This window comes from Agelaius tricolor, unplaced genomic scaffold (genome assembly GCF_023055355.1).
Source record: "Agelaius tricolor isolate 1412-34295 unplaced genomic scaffold, bAgeTri1.0.p SCAF_57, whole genome shotgun sequence".
Classification (NCBI taxonomy): Eukaryota; Metazoa; Chordata; class Aves; order Passeriformes; family Icteridae; genus Agelaius; species Agelaius tricolor.
Window position 1 is genome coordinate 1,142,666 of NW_027269317.1, and position 17,289 is coordinate 1,159,954.

Here is a 17,289-nt window from a genome sequence, read left to right on the forward strand (position 1 = left end):
TGTTTATTTGTTTTAACATAATGATGGTTGTGACAAGCTCTCTATTGTTTGATTATTTTCTGTCTGAACTAGCCACAGAATTAGGATTGCTAAATTTTAATTTCTCAACAGCTTATAGCTGAATGCAAATTTTAATTGGCTGCTTGGTGTTTTGGAGCAATAGATTAATCTTTGTGAATCATCTTAACTGACATGTTTTAGCGATCCAAGTAATTTACTTACATAATTTATTGTTTTGTATTTGAAGGAAAAGTCCATATAAATGTCTTTGTGTGAAAATTCCGTGCAGCACAATAATTGCAGGCAAACTTCTGCCTTCAGAAATTGATCTTCTAGAAGATTTGGGATCACAAGAGAATCCTTTTAAAAAGTCTTTATTTCTTCCCTCTTCAATAAAATTGACTTTTACTTAAAGCACAGTGTTTAAAAGATTACAAGCTAACTATCAAACACAAGAAGAATCTAAAGACGCCTAAAGGCTGAGGCTGGGGTTCAGTCCTGCTCTCCCTTGTTTCTGTGCCCATTTTCCCAGGGACACTGTCTGTACAGGAGTCACCTCAGAGTCCACAGCACAGCCCCACAGCCTGGGCTGAGCCTGGCCCAAACACTGAGCTCAGACCAGCAAAGCTCTGCCAAGCGCTTAACCTGGGCTCCCGGGCGCACAATCAGTGCTGCAAGGAGGAGCAGCCCCAGGGAGAATCATCCTCTGCCTCTGAGCCCCTCACCAGCCCTCCCCATCTCAGGGGCCAGGAAAAGCTCGTGGTCTCAAATGTCAGGAATACTCAGCTGGGTATTTTATTGGCAATCTACTGCAATGACCTCTGCTCTCTCTCCATAGGTCTTTGGTGTAAGAGCTTTCAGAGCACACTGCTGAGCCCTTGGATAAAGAGGAGTCCCCATGGATGGCTTTTCTCCTGATGCAGGCAACTGAGAAGGAAACTGCATATGACAAATGCTGATCTGGCTGAGCATGAATCCTTTGTTGCATAAATCAACTTCATCTTGTTTATCCAGCCAGTATAAAAATTCACTTACAGATTTTATTTATTTAACTGCACATTTTATTCTGCTCAGTGAATAGCAATCTGCCTGACCTTATGTGTACTCTGCAAATGTGGGCAAGGAAATGGTCTTAGTAACAGGATAAGAGAGAACATATTTCTCCCTCCACTCCTGGAAAACATGGTCACTAAGAGCATCCCCACTGCTGGCAGGTTCATTATTGCCAAAGAGGATATATTAACTTCCTTTACATTTCTGCATCCCACCTGAGGAACCAGTTTTCCAGATGTTCTAATCACAGAATATTAAAATCTGAGAGAATCCAAACAAAGATTTCCAAAGCTGAAGAATTTAGTCAGAATCCCCATTAATTTAAATCACTAATCTATTTCAAATACTAAAATCTAAACCTTTTTAGCTGGCTCCCAGTCCTCGAGTCTATTTGTACAGTAAGCAACTAGTTTCCATTATTTTCTCAGTAACGTTTATTACTAAGTTTTCTGCACTACTTTTAAGACTCAACTATCATAGAGGTAAGTGAAAAACAGAGCCTGTGAAAAGCAAAACAACCCACAATCCTTGGCAGGTAGAGGTGAGTAAAGAAAAGTTCTCAGATTGTCTCAGAGCAGATTTTCAAAGTGCCCAGCAAACATCAGCTTGCAGCATTTGCAAATGCCACATCTGGTCACCTCTTTCTAGGCCTAATTGGGAGTCACTTGGGATACTGAAATGTGGCTATTAAAATGTTTTTGAAGTTTGTTCTGTATTTCTGCTTATAAACAGCTGCGTCTGCTTGCAAAGTCAGCATTTGCATATTGTTGAGTGTGTGGAAAGCCACTCGTTCCAGTTCATCTTGAAGGGTTCTAGAGACAAATCCTATGGGAATGTTGTGACTGCACATTCTGCCAGTGTTTAGGAGGCAGGAGGCTGTCACTTCACTTTATACCACATCTAATCAATGCTCAGACAGGAATTAAAATGGTTATAATTTGCTGTTAAAAAGACATGGGTGGATAGATAATTTTGATCTTAGAGTCTTAGTCCTGGCAAGGAATGCCATTAAAACCATCCTGCTTTGGAATTCCAAACTATATGTATATTTTTTTTGAAATGACAACAATCTCCCTCTTTTACTCCCTGCCCAATCAGACAAGAACCAGCCCTGTCACACTCCAGAGATAAAGTCTGGTTTCTTAAAAAAACCTTGCAGCTATGGAAGCAAAATTTGTGGGGTAGTTTCATTTAAACAAGTTCCAAACCACTCGTGAAATGCAAATGCACAGCACTACAGTGGGCAATGCTAAAATATTGACTGATCCTTCTTCCCTAAAAATACCAGAAAGTAACTGCGGCATCCTTTCCTACAGGCAGATACGAGGGAATTGCTGGAGTGCAGACAGCCCATCAGAGCCCCTCTGGCTTCTTTAGTGCAATGGCTTCAGCCCACAGCAGCAGGGTCACTGCACCCAGTCCAGCTGGGGGATTTTGCAGCAGCCAAGCCAAGGTGAAGCACAGATAGCCCAAAGCAATTGTTTTCAGTCTCCGCTGCTTAGCACTCTTGAATGTTTTCAAGCCCATTCAACAAGAACTTCCTCTGATCATCTCCCTGTTCTTCAGTGAAATCTGCCTTTTGATCCAGCTGAGCTCAGTGGAGCACTGGAGATATGGGGTAGAGGGAGAGAAGGAAGGACCAGAGAGGGAACTAGTGAATAAATCCATGAGATAATTCCTTGTGTAATGCTCTATATTTGACTCTTCTCATCCCTCCTACTTCCTTCAGCTTCTACAACCAGAATTCAGTTAAGCCTTGTGGAAAAATTATTAACTTTTTAGATTTAAGATTTTCCAATATCAAGCACAGGATATGAAAGTAATTGGTGCTCATAAAGAACCCCTAGACAAAAACTTGTATTGCTAGAATAAAACACACTTTCAAATTCTATCAGTTCTTTTTATGGAAATGTTACGCATGGAATTGTTGTATCAGACAATCTATTCTTTTTAATCTCCAACCTCTAAACTTGCAATTTCATTTTCATATTTAGAGACTCAAGGGACATTCTATTTTACATGTAGTCCATAGATTGCTTGAGGCATGGGCAATTTCTTTTGGTCTTCTTGTACTGCAGTCAGCTGTACAAGGTTCAGAGCTACAGCTTTTACAAACACCATGACAAAATAACAGACCAGTGAACGTCTTGCTTGAGAGTTAACAAATCCAGTCAGAAGTCAGACCAAGCAGGCAATTAGGAAAAGTTTCTAAGGGCACCCATCTCCCTGCCCTGGCAGTAACAGGGAACCCTGCATAAAAAGCAGCTTGCAAATCTACAAAGTATAAAGTAGCTGTGAATATTTCCTTTGACTAATCCTGTGATATGATGGCAGCATTTGCTCATTTGAGTATAACATGGCACTTCAGATCTGCACCCCTAAGCAGAGCAGGAGGTTGGCATGGCAGTCTCACCCAGCAAACATCTGCATAACTAAAGAGACACAGCTCATCACTGCACAGATCACTGTTTGGAAACAAAAATCTGACTTTTCTGCTCAGTCCATGCTATTTTCTAAACAACACTGATGAGTGAATTAAACATCAAAGAAATGAAATATCCACTGATAATGCTAAATAATGTCCAAATTCAGCAACATGCTCTAGCCAACTGCATCGAGTGTGCAGTTCCTGAAAGAAGTTTTAATAAATATTGTGGGCTTTCTCCAAAGAAGTTTTTTCGATCATAGTGGTGTGACCATGTTTCCAGAGCAATTTATGACCACAGTCTTTAGGTTATCACTTCCACTCATCCTGTAATTGCACCTCAGCCTCCAGTGCAGAATTGTACCTGTAAGCCTTCACAGGCTGTTCAATCCGTGTGACAAGGGCTGGGAGGCTGTCAAGAGCTGCCAAGGGTTTTACCCTTTCACACACGTGGCAGCAAGGGACAGGTTTCTCCTGAATCTGAGGAAAGCCTGAGCGGAAGAACCCGCAGCAGCATAAAAGAAGCTGAGACAGCTCCAGAGGCTCAGTCAAAGCAGGCAGCATGCTGCATGCAGCAACATTGAAAAGGCTTTTGAGAAATAGCTGCAGTTTCAGCTACCATATCAACTGAATAGCCCCCTACACAGCCCTAAAACACATGAAATAAAATACTTTTCTTACAGTGTGCCAGGAAAAGAACTAAAACACCTATCAGAATGAGGGTTCGCCTTCCGTAGCAAGTTATTTTGTAGCATCAATACTTTTCTGACACAAACCTCCTCCCCGTCTACTTTTGAAGTGCTTTAGTTTGTGCTTTGCCTGACCCCAGCTGGATCTTCCTCAGGGAAACCCCCTTGGAAGCTGCACACCAGCAAACCCAACAGTCAGGCAAAGACTATGACTGCAGCATCCTCTGTCCTAGTTTGCACAATCAGACTTTGAAATAAGATTACCAGCCTAGCCCTAGGTGGCACAAATGATCACTAGGGATGACAGGTCCTTGAACTGTACTGCTTTGCTCTACCACAGCTCTTGTGCTCATGGATTGATATTGCAGATAGACCCTTGGGATGCTACAGGAAAACACAACAATTATTTGATGCTGCAGAAATTTACTCCTGAGGGCTACTCTCAGACCTGTGTCTGCAGCACATCCTTCCAGTGTTGTCCTGCTATTCTCATCTCCTGCACTGACATTTCTGTTAAGCCTTTTAATGTTGAACTTATGTTTCTGGGTCAAAGCTTTTGACTTTTTCTGTCAAGCTAGAGAGTAAAGATAAGCATACTAAGATTTTAAAAATACATCTTAACTGAAGATGTGAAAATCTACATTACTAACCCATCTTGTTCTTCCACCAAGTGGCCCCAGGACGTTCTGCATTCTGGAAATGATATCCAGAGAAACAGATCTTAGAGACAAATGTCTAAATGCAAGAGCTTCTGGAGGAAGTAATGATTTTGCTTCAGATTAGGGCAGATGGAGTCATAAAATGCATCTCTTTAGTCAGTCCCTTTGATAACCTTGTTTTTTATCCTCAGAATAAAGTCTGATTCTTAAAATGTTTTAAATTTATTTTTTAATTTTTAATTTACTTTTATTTTTATTTTAAATTTTAATTATTTTTATTTTTATTTTTAAAATTTTTATTTTAAATTTTTAATTATTTTTATTTTTAAAATTTTTATTTTATATTTTTATTTATTTATTTTTAGGTTGTTTTTTTTTTAGGTATTTATGTACCTATGTTTCTGCAGCACCTGTGACTGATAATCAAAGACTAGACCCCTCCCTTGCACTATCTGATGCAAACACCCAAAACCAGAGTGTGTTCTTGTCCCCCTGAAACTAAATGTCAGACAGCAGGTGGGAAATACAGTGGAAAATATATGTGCACCACAGAAAGGCTTCCTTAAGGCACAGAAAACATGTCTGCTAATCATTTTCTGAGCAGCATGCAGCTTCTTGGGACAAAATTAGATTGCTCCTTCTTAAGACGCAAGGAGGTGGCTCTTTCCTGCAAAACCATTGTTCACCTTTCCTGAGGATAACCCCCTGGTGTGGAGAGCTTTGTGGATAACTGGCTAGCTGAGAAAGGCCACTTTGATATGATACCGTTACATAAGGTTCGGGGAAACAAGCTGGGGATTAAGTAGTCAGTGTCCAATCACTGACAAGAGTCATGGTGACCTTGCTGCAACATGAAGATGGGGGAGAAAATCTTTTGCCAGAAAAATGAAGATAGCCTAGGTAGAACAGCCACAGGAATGTAAATGTAGAAACAAAATAATCATTAGAGCATAGAAGTAGGTGTGGTTGATTCATGTGTGTTTTAAGCAATAATGAGCTCAGCTTTGCAATATGTATAAGCTTGATTAACACCAATATAAATATGTGTGAGCTATCAATAAACGTTGAGATTTGTTGTTCAAGCATGTTGTGTGCTGCAATTCTTCCGCTGACCTGACGAATGGTGACCCCGACGTGATAGCCGGTAGCCACGGTCGATTGGTGTAAGGAGTTTGGGTCCTGTCCCAGCCAAGGACGGTGAAAGCACCGCTGAAAAAGGGAAAGTGCCACACCCTGGGTGACCTCAACGGAGAGCCCGGCCGATACATGCTGCCGAGACCTTGAAGGGCTGCAAGAAGCGCGCTGTTATTTTTAACATGAATAAAGAAAGGCAAGCAGCATATGATTTATTTACTGGCTTTTTACAAAAGCGTCAGGTTAAGGGTATAGATTTGCAGAAAGAGCTTCCTGGGTTGTTGGCTATTGGGTATGAACAGGGACTTTTTGAAAATCCTCACACAGTACATGAGTTAACAGAGTGGCATAAATTTGGGGATAAGTTGTGGCAGGCAGTCATAGATGATGATAAAACTGCAAAAAAGTTGGGAAAGTTGTGGCGAGTCGTGCATGATGAATTGTTGAAATATCAGGCAGAGGAAAAGGCTGCTCAGCAAGCTAGTGTGACACATGAAAAGAACAAGAGTTATGGGGACTGGTTTAGTTCCCTGTTACCCCCTGTCATGTCCACAGTCAATCTGCCACCAGCATCAGCTTCTGCTTTAAGCAGCAGCTCCCCGCCAGCATCGGCTCCTGCTTCAGGCAGCAGCTGCCCCCGCCGCGTGTTCCGCACCGCCTGTGCCTGTGTCAAACCCTACATCTCCTCCTAGTAATGCGCCGATCCCTGGGTCAGAAAATGACCTAGCGGGGGCCATTGCACAGGAGCAAAAGAAGGCATGGGCTGCGGTAGCAAAAGATATCATGGATACGGGGGATGAGGAAGCTATAAAATCTGCCATGGATGTTGCCTGTCCATTGATTTATTCTCCCCTGGCAGGGGGAGGGTTTCAAGCTACAATAACTGCTTTAGATTGGAAATTGTTATCACAGTAACGGTCCACAGTTAGTCAATTTGGGGTAACTGGTGAACCCACAAAACAAATGCTGGATTATATCTGAAGGACTCAGGTTTTGCTGCCGGCTGATTGCAGAGGATTAGCGAAGCTTATCTTCACTCAGTATCAGCAGCTTTTGTTTAATGCACACTGGCAATCCCTCTGTCAAGAATGTGTGGCAGTAATGCAGCAACCAGGCGACCCGTTACATGGGGTAGCCCTGGAGGAATTAATGGGGTTCGGGCCTTTTCTTCGGACGGAAGCACAAGTATTAATTGGTCCTGATAAGTGTCGGGAGGCTATGCGTTTGGTACGGTTGGCTATAGATAGGATAAAAGAGCCGGGGGGAATTCCTTCTTACATGGGAATAAAGCAAGATAGAGATGAGTCATTTGGAGCTTTTATAGATAAAGCAGCCAACGCTATTGAATGGGCAGGAGTCCCTGAGTTCATGAAAGAGACCTTGCTAAAGCAATGTGCTCTTCAGAACAGCAATCAGCCTACTAAGAATGTGTTAAATACCCTAGGAGCTAATTGGTCTATAGAAGAAGCTTTAGAATGATTGGCAAATGTACCCGTAGGGTCTCAAGCAATGTTAGTAGATGCTATTAAGGAGTTAGGAGCAGGATTACAAAAACAGGCAGAAACATCACAAAGTCAGGTGTTAGTCGCGCTCGCTCCGCTCCAGGCAGCAGCAATAAATACTCCATGAGCTCCAGCTGCTGGCCGATTCAAATGCTACCAGTGTGGAGGTATAGGGCACACGGGACGGGCTTGTCCCGCAATCAGTGTTTGGTGTCACAATTGTCGCTTGGATACCCACAACACCGGAGCCTGCAGGCGCCGTCCGGGAAACGGGAGAGCCAGTGCGCCCACCAGCTGCCACGCTCAGACACAAGTAGCTGCTGTCAACACCTCAGCTCAACTGACCTTCAAATAGCCACCACTGGGAGCCTCGGATTGGATGTGGCAGCCGCAACAACAATAACTTTGATGACCACCCACCCAGAAAAGGTTCCAACTGGAATAAAGGGACCACTCATTATTGATGGATTACCTATGGGAGCTTTGCTTTTAGGTCGTTCCTCAGCTACCATGATGGGATTATTTGTTTTATCTGGAGTAATAGACGCTGATTATACAGGAGAGATTTGTGTTATGGTGCATACTCTTTTTCCACCTATGCAAATCAAAAAAGGACAAAGAATAGCTCAATTGATTCCTTTAGAACAGTTGGCTAAAACTTTACCCCCTCGTCAAGCACAGTCGAGAAGAGAGCATGGGTTTGGTTCCACTGGAGGACTTACTCATTTAACAATGAACCTGAATGAACGACCAAAGCGCACTGTAATACTGGATTATGGAGTGAAAGGATAACCTTGGAAGGATTATTGGATACTGGCGCAGACTCCAGCATTGTGAGTCTGGATTTTTGGCCCCACAATTGGCCATTGCAGTCAACCACAGTGCCAGTAACCGGAGTTGGAAGCCTGACACTTGCAAGAAAAACACCTATGCTATCTGTGACTATTGATTGCAAAACTGTGTGGAGTGTTTTATCAGTTGTACCTTTGCCTCCTACTGTGCAGTGCCTTATTGGTCGGGACATTTTGGCTCAGATGGGAGTAGTACTTTCAAATGAGCACTCTTTGGGCTAAAGGCCATTGCATGGACTTTCCCAATCCCATTAACCTGGACCACGGACGTTCCAGTATGGGTTAAGCAGTGGCCATTAAAAAGGGAGAGTCTCGAACAAGTTCACATACTGGTACATGAACAATATAAACAAGGACGTTTACAGTTGTCAACAAGCCCATGGAATACCCCTATCTTTGTTATAAAAAAGAAGTCGGGGAAGTATCGCTTAATACATGATTTGTGGGCTGTAAATGAACAAATGGAGCCTATGGGAGCCTTACAACCAGGATTACCTAATCCGGCTATGTTGCCAAGGGACTGGCCACTTTTGATTATTGATCTGAAGGACTGCTTCTTTACTATTGCTCTTCATCCTCGAGACACTCGGAGATTTGCATTCACTCTGCCGGCCCTAAACAGGAGAGAGCCGAACAAAAGATTTGAATGGGTTTCTCTTCCCCAGGGCATGCGCAACAGCCCCACCTTGTGTCAACTGTGTGTTGACACTGCTTTACAACCCTTACGGCATGCCTGGCCTGAAACAATCATCTATCATTATATGGATATTTTATTTGCACAGCCACAACCTTTTACTGGTCAACATATTCAAGCAATATATGATGCTTTGAAGCTTTATGGACTGACTGTAGCTTCTGAGAACATTCAATTATCTGCGCCTCGGAAATATTTAGGATGGATACTTACTGATCAAATTGTTACCCCCCAGAAATTGCAATTAAACATTAAATTACATCCATTGCATGATGCTCAAAAGTTACTTGGTGATCTACAATGGCTACGCCCTATTGTAGGCATCCCTAATGAACTATTAGATGAACTTCGACCTTTGCTGAAGGGAACTGATCCGGCACAGTCTGTTCATGTAACCTCTGAGCAGGTTAAGACACTGCAACAGATATTGGACTATGTGACCCAAGGCAGTGTTTGGAGATGTGATCTTAACTTCCCCATACAGCTGACAGTTTGGTGTGGAACTAAATTTTTACTGGGTGCACTTACTCAGCAAGACAGAAAAATGGGGGAGGTGTGGGCCTTAGAATGGATATCTCCTCCACTTCAACAGCATAAAACCCTTCTTCAAAAAATTGAAATTTTGGCTGATTTGCTCAAAAAGGGTCGTGAACGGGCGCTACAGATTACAGGAAAGGAACCTGATCAGATACGGATACCAATGAAGAAGGATACATTGACCTGGTATCTGGCAAACAGTATGGAATTACAAGAGGCTCTATTGGGAGCCGGTAGTGTGATTGACACTGATGATATTCTCAATATACCGTTGAATTGGATAGGGCAGTGGGGTTGGATTCAGTGTCCAAAGAAATCACTAAAGCCCTTATCGGATGCTATAACAGTTTATACGGATGCAGGAAGGAAATCCAAAACTGTTGCAGTAACCTGGCAGGAAGAGGGACAATGGCACCATCAAATACTCCAAGCTACCGAGATGGATACTTTACAAACAATGGAGTTATTGGCTGTTGTATGGGCTATGATGCATTTCTTTGGGCCTCTCAACATTGTGACAGATTCTTTGTATGTTGCAGGAGTGTGTGTGAACAAATAGAGGATGCCTCTATAAAAAAGGTTCAAAACAGGAGGTTGCATGAGCTGTTTATACAGTTGCAGAGAGCAATTAAGCTAAGAAAGCATTCTTTTTGTGTTATCCATATCAGAAGTCACAAATGGGATATTGGTCTGGCAGAGGGTAACATGCGAGCAGATAAATTAGTCTCAATCACACAAGCAACTCCAATTCCCAAGCAAACCATAGCCAGAGAGGCACACTCCATGTTCCACCAAAATGCAAAAGGCCTCCATAGAGAATTTCAGATATCTATGGAGGAAGCACGGGCAATAGTCAAAGCCTGTCCTATATGTAGTCATCATAATGGAGGCTGTGGACTAGGTCTGGGAGTTAACCCAAGAGGGCTGAGCACAAATGAGACCTGGCAAATGGATGTCACAGAAGTTGCTGAGTTTGGGAGGTTGAAGTACGTGCATGTTACCATAGATACTTATAATCATTTTATATGGGCCACAGCACAGACTGGTGAGAAAGCAGGGCAGGTGGAGAGACATCTCAGTAGTTGTGTTGCAGTAATGGGAGTGCCACAGCGCATCAAAACAGATAATGGGCCTGCTTACTGTAGCAAAAGAATAAAGCAATTCATGCAAATGTGGGGGATAGAACACGTGGCAGGCATCCCTAATTCTCCTATAGGGAAAGCGATTGTAGAGGGAGCAAATAGTATCTTGAAAACATATCTGAGTAAATACACAGATATCAGAGAGCCACAAGAAAGATTGCTGAAATGTTTATTTGTTTTGAACCACTTGTGTGTTTTCGGGGAAAATAAAGTTCCTGCTGTGGTTCGTCATTATTACAGGAAAAGGATGGTGTGAAGCAAGATGTATGGGTAAGATACAGAGATCCTAAGACAGGACAATGGCAAGGTCCTGCTAAGGTGTTATACTGGGGCTATGGATATCTTTGTGTTTCTACCCCTACAGGATCTCTGTGGGTACCTGCTAAATGGACCCGAGCAGCTGTGTTTGATGGAACACCTCGATCAACTGAGCAAAGAGGATCGTCAGCGAGTGGAGACGAGGCTGTTGATCATCCTTCGACCGATACTTCTTAAACTGAAAGGACAGTGTAGTTTTGCCATCGATCGAGCAGTTGATCGGTGCAAATCTGTTGATAACATATTAAGCTTGCATTTAGTGCTTTCTGATTTTGAATTTGAAGGGCCTAAGAATTTAGCTTGTATTAGCTGTCAAGATAGACATTGTGCTGCATGGATACTGCTGTTTTGCGGAGGTTGTCAGGAAACTAAGTGGGTACATCAATCCCAATTCCCTGAATTGTGGTGTAGGAGCTGTGGTTTCTATTGGCATTTAGACTCCTGGCAGAGAGAACTTAAATCATTTACAGGGCTACCTGGCTGCCAAGGGTTACAGTTGTACGAATCACCAGAACAGAAAATCCTTGCATGGTTTAGGTGGGAAATTCAGCATTTAATTAAACGTGCTTTAGGGCAATCTAAGTCACACGTTTTACAATCTAAGTGTGGTAGGGGTGTTCCCCTGTCACAGTCAAGTGCGATAGGTCCTATTTCAGAAGATCAGGATCCCAACCAAGTGTGGAGGGATTGTTTGAAGGACCTAAAGAAGCTAAATCTGGGAAAAAAGAGATATTCTTAAAGGTTTGTGACAAGCATGTTTGTTTCTGAAATATCTGGATGGTTCAAAGTAATGCCTGGAAAGATCAGGGTGATGTGGAGACCTTATGCTATTATTTTATTAATTTTTGCTCTTTTTGTGGACAGTGCAGACCATCAAGCATGGGCCCCACTTCAACCCAAGACTAACATATGGGTCACCCTGGCAAACCTAACTAAACAGGAGGCTATTTGCCTGTCATTATCTTCTCCTGGCAATCCATTCACAACCTGTTTGGTTGGATTGCCGGCAGATCCCTGGCCGTGCCCTTCACATGTACCAACTTGTAAGGTCAGCAATGCTAGGACGAGTGTGGATAATTGGGATCAATGGGTTTCTCACCTTCCTATAGCACCACAGGAACCCCAAGAATTGGAGTTGTTAGGGTCAGTGATGGTAGATGCATGCATTCATTTTAACCATAGAAGCCTGTTCTCAGTCAAGAACCATTCTAATGTTGTAACCTCCAGCATGGCTGTCTACCGTAATGCATCGGCCTGGTGCAATTATACAACAAAGAGAATGTCAGTCTCATCAAATGACCCTATTCAATTGCCAGCAGGATACTTCCTGATATGTGGGGACCGTGCTTGGGCCGGTATCCCATCAATGCTGCACAGGGGACCATGTACACTTGGACGGCTGTCTCTACTTACACCTAACATGTCCATGATACTGAACATGAGCCGCCGCCATCGTAGGAGCAAACGAATGGCTCATGCATTTGCAGCAGACTGCCGGGATGATGTGAAGTTTTGGTCCCCAGCAGCCATAGTTGCAGCATCTTTCTTAGCTCCAGGGGTATCAGCAGCAAGTGCTCATGCTATTTTAAACAAGTTAGGATGTTGGCTTGCTAAACAAACAAATGCAACTTCTTTGGCAATTTCTAGTCTTTTGCTTGATGTTGATTCTATTCGCCATGCGACACTTCAAAATAGAGCTGCAATTGATTTTCTCTTACTTGCACAAGGCCATGGCTGTGATGAATTTGAGGGCATGTGTTGCATGAATCTTTCTGATCATGCACAGTCTGTTCACTCACAGCTCTCTGAGTTGCGGAGGTTAACTGGGAACTTACAGGTAGAATCAGGCCTTGGTATTGATGGATGGCTCAAATGTTTAAGCTTAGGATCATGGCTACGCTCTATTGTTAAAGCTGGCATTGTAGTAGTCATTGTAGCTTTGTTGTTAGTATTAATTTTACCGTGTTTTTGTATATGCTTACAGAATATGGTGCAAAAGATGATAGCTACCACATTCAATCAGACCATGCTTGTTCAACAGAAAAACAGGGGAAATGTGGAGAGCTTTGTGGATAATTCGCTAGCTGAGAAAGGCCACTTTGATATGATACCGTTGGATAAGGTTCAGGGAAGCAAGCTGGGGATTAAGTAGTCAGTGTCCAATCACTGACAAGGGTCATGGTGACCTTGCTGCAACATGAAGATGGGGGAGAAAATCTTTTGCCAGAAAAATGAAGATAGCCTAGGTAGAATAGCCACAGGAATGTAAACATAGAAAGAAAATAATCATTAGAGCATAGAAGTAGGTGTGGTTGATTCATGTGTGTTTTAAGCAATAATGAGCTCAGCTTTGCAATATGTATAAGCTTGATTAACACCAATATAAATATGTGTGAGCTATCAATAAACGTTGAGATTTGTTGTTCAAGCATATTGTGTGCTGCAATTCTTCCGCCGACCCGACAGTGGAGTTTTTCCAGCAGGGTGCTGCTTCTCTGCAGCAGGTAAGCAGCCTGGGACCAGGGCTGAAGTCCTCCTAGGATCACATGGCCCCTCAAGCTCCGTCCGCTGGCTCCCCTCAGCCTTTGAGGCCATCACAGTGGGGTGGGAAGGCAAGCACTTCTTTGGGCAAGCTGGGGAAGTTGCTCCCTTGGACAGCACTCCAAGTCTTCCCCATGCCGCCTCCTCCAGGTGCTAGCCATGGTGAGGGGCATTCTTCAGAGCCTGGCGTCCTGTGTCACCGTGGACGCCGGGCTGCAAATGGAAATTCTGGCCCTGACTGAAGAACACCCTGATCTCGTGGTGATGAGCCTGCTGTACTGCACCCCAACGTGTGACAGGCACAGGGCACAACTGCCTCGAGAGTCCAGTGCTCACCGGCCCGTGGGGCCCCTGGCCCTGTACAGCCTGTCCGGCGGGCTCTGCCAAACAGGCGGAGAGCTGCGGGAGCCTCGGGCCCCTCTGTTTCCTGCGCCTCTGCCACGCTCCCTCCCTGCCCCTCAGGGCACCGGGGCTCTGTCACCCGGCGCCACGCAGCCGCACGGGGCGCGGTGCTGACGCACAGCTCTGCTCCCACAGAGCCGCCGCGCTGATGTGGAGAGCCATGGGCACGTTGGGAGTGGCCGCCCAGGAGGTGCTTCCAGCGCTGCTCTCTGCCATGGAGGAGCAGCCCCCTTTCAGCAGCGTCTTCTGCAGCGGGGACAACGAGGCCATCTTTGCCCTGGCTGTGAGTTTCTGGAGCTGGCCTTTGCTGGCCCTCCAGTTTGCCTCTCCAGCAGTTCTCCATGCTCTCCCCCAGCCTGCAGCTCCCTGCCTGGGCTGAAAGCTGGCCTAGGGGCAGCAGGCTGGCTGATCCCCCTGCGTCTCCCCTCGGGCCCTGCCTCAAGGACACCCTGACACGGAGTGCTGCCTCAGTGTGCTTTGTCTCTTGCAGGCAAGTCTGGTGCTGTGGAGGATCGCCCCCATGTCTGAGTGGCACTATGCCCTTCTCCTCCATTCACCCCAGCTGTTGGTGGCTCTGCTCCTGCAAATCGTCACCACCACAGAGCGCATGCCAGAGGACGATGAGGCGCGGAGCTTCTGGGGAGCGTGCCGGGAGGAACACGGCCTTCCCAGTGAGCCCAACAGGTGCCAGTTGCCCTGTCCTTCCCACGCCCTCGTGGCCAGGGCCAGCACTCCCAGCATGACCTGGCCTTTGCTCGGCATGCAGGTTTGCAGCGCAGACCATGAAGGCTCTGCTCTCCAGACTGGCCTTTGACAACAAGCTGGTGGCTCTGGAGCACAAGCAGCTCTGGGAGAAGCTGCTCTGTGCCGACACGCAGCACTATGCAGCAGGTCTGTTGGCAAGGTGAGATCCCCTACTCCCCACCACCACTGCCAGCATTTGTGCCCTGTGCCCGGAGTGCCCCACACAGTCCCTGCGGTTGGAAGCGAGAGGGCCTTGTCACCGAGGGAGGCTCGAGCACACTGGAAGAGGTTGGGAGAGGAGGATGCCCAGGAGCAGCCGCCTCCCAAGGGGCCCATGTGCCCTTGCAGAGCGCTGGGGAAATCCCAGACCTCTGGGAGTCACTCCTGGGAGAGGTTTGCCCACCAGCTCAGGGCCTAGGTGCCTTTTTCCCCTGCCAGGGAGATGCGCCATGGCTTGACGCCCTTGTGTCCCTTCATGGCCTTGCACCTGCTCAGCCTGCTCATCGGGAAGCGGCCACGCTGGCATCTGCCTGCCCTGGCCTTCTTGGTGGAGGTGAGCCTGATGGCCAGCGCTGCCTGGCTCAGCTGCCTCCCAGCTCTCGGGCCTCTGGTAGCTGCAGCCGCCTGGGACGCCGCCCGCCCCCGCTGCTGCTGCTGCCTGGGCCCGGCCCCGTGCGGCTCCGGGCTCCTGCCGGCCGGCTCCCCTGGCACTGCCCTCCTGTGCCTTTCAGCTCCTCGAGTGCCTGGACTTGAGCAAACACGGTCCCAGTGCCCTGGCGGTGGTATCCAGGCACCTGCCCAGCCAGTGCAGGGACGGGCTGCGCCTGGCGCTCCGAGGCCTCGTGGTGCTCAGCAAGGAGCCCTCGCTGGTGAGAAGGGAGCAGTGGCTGAAGCCGCGCTGGCAGCATCGTGTGGCTGGGCAATGCAGACCTCTGGGCTTGGCTGGCCTTTGGCAGCAGAGGCAGCTGCTCCCAGCTCTCCTGCCTCCCGCTTCAGCTGCCCCAGTGGCCCAAGCGGCTGTTGGTGCTGCGGCCAGGCATGGCTTCACAGCACAGCCCCGTCTTGCACACAGGCCGGAGGAATACGCGGCCTGTATCAACACCTGCTGCAGCAGCTGGCTGATCCAGATGCAGAGATGGTCTGGATGACCCTGTGTGCGCTCAGGGATATGCTCCAGGACAAAGACCTCAAGCCACCCAGCGTCACCGCCCTGAAGCTGGCTGAGCCCCTCCTGCAACACTTTGAGAACGTAAGGCTCTGCGCCCCCAGCCAAGGGCACTGGACGCTGCCTGCAACCTTTGTGCTCTGTGTGTAGAGATTTGGGCTTTTGGCCCAATGGGCCTGCAGTAGCTGGTGCTTAAGACTTTTCCTACCCTTCCAGGACAACAGCCACGTTCGGCTGCTCTCCATTCAGCTCTTCTGCAAGGTGATGGAGCTGGTAGAGGAAGAGGGGGAAAATCCTCCCATGACAATCGTGAGCCAGAGCCTGCTCCCTCTCTTCTTGCACTGGCACGATGAGAACCTGCACGTGGCCAAGGTGAGGTTTTGTGTGATGCGGCCGCATCCCTGGCAGGGGGCTGGGGCGCCCTGGCGTCTGGTGGGCTCCAGCCTCACCTGGCCTTGGCACAGGGACACGGGTCCCATGCCCTGGGCTCGGGTGCCACCTGCGGCTCTCTGCTGCTCTCCAGGCCTCTGGCGAAGCCCTGCTTCGTGCGGCACGCTTCCTGAGGAGTGACCTCGAGCAGCTGCTGATGGAGGGGCAGCGGATGCAGTTCGCCGAGCGCCTGGTAAGGACAGCCCGGGAGCCCCAGCCGCAGGCTGGAGAAGCCGCCCTGCCCCCGGTGCTCGGTGCGGGGGGCCGGCAGCTGTGCCCCCGCCCGGCGCCGCAGCCGGGCCCGCCGGCCTGCGCCCCCCACGCCGCTCCCTGCCCCGGGCCGTGCGGGCCGGCTCGGCCGCTGCTGGGCGCAGGGAGCGCCCGGCCGAGGGGCAGAGGCCGCACCGAGCCTTCCCTGTCGGCGCTCCCCGCAGCTGCTGCAGGACGAGAGCCGAGCGGCCGAGCACCTGCGCTGGGCCCTGCCGCGCCTGCGGAGCCCACAGAGGCCCGTGCGCCAGGCGGCCGTCGGGATCATCGGTGAGCCCCGAGCCCGGCGCCCCTCCCTGCCCCCGGCCCGGCTGCTGCCCCGGCTACAGCGGGAGCCGCGCCCGGGCCGCTGCAGCCCCGCCCGCCCTCGGCGCTGCCGCCGCCCTCCCGCAGCCAGCCGAGCCCTCGGGCGGCAGCGCGCGGCAGGGGCCGGCAGGAGCCCTGCCCGGGCAGGAGGGCGTGCGGCCGCAGGGCTGGCAGCGCCCGTGCCGGGCAGCTGTGCCGCCCGGGGCCGACACGGGCTCTGTCTTGCCAGGGCTGGCCGGAGTGCTCGTCACGGGGCAGAAGGAGGAGCTCCAGGTCATCAGCGAGGGTGAGTCAGGGCAGCCGCGGGGCAGCGAGCATCGCCGGGGGCAGCTGCACATCCCGGCCCCGCAGCTACAATCCGTGCCTCGGCTGCGGAGGGCTCTGCTCCCTGTGCGGGCGAGGGGCGGCGGGGGCACAGCCCGCAGAGCTGC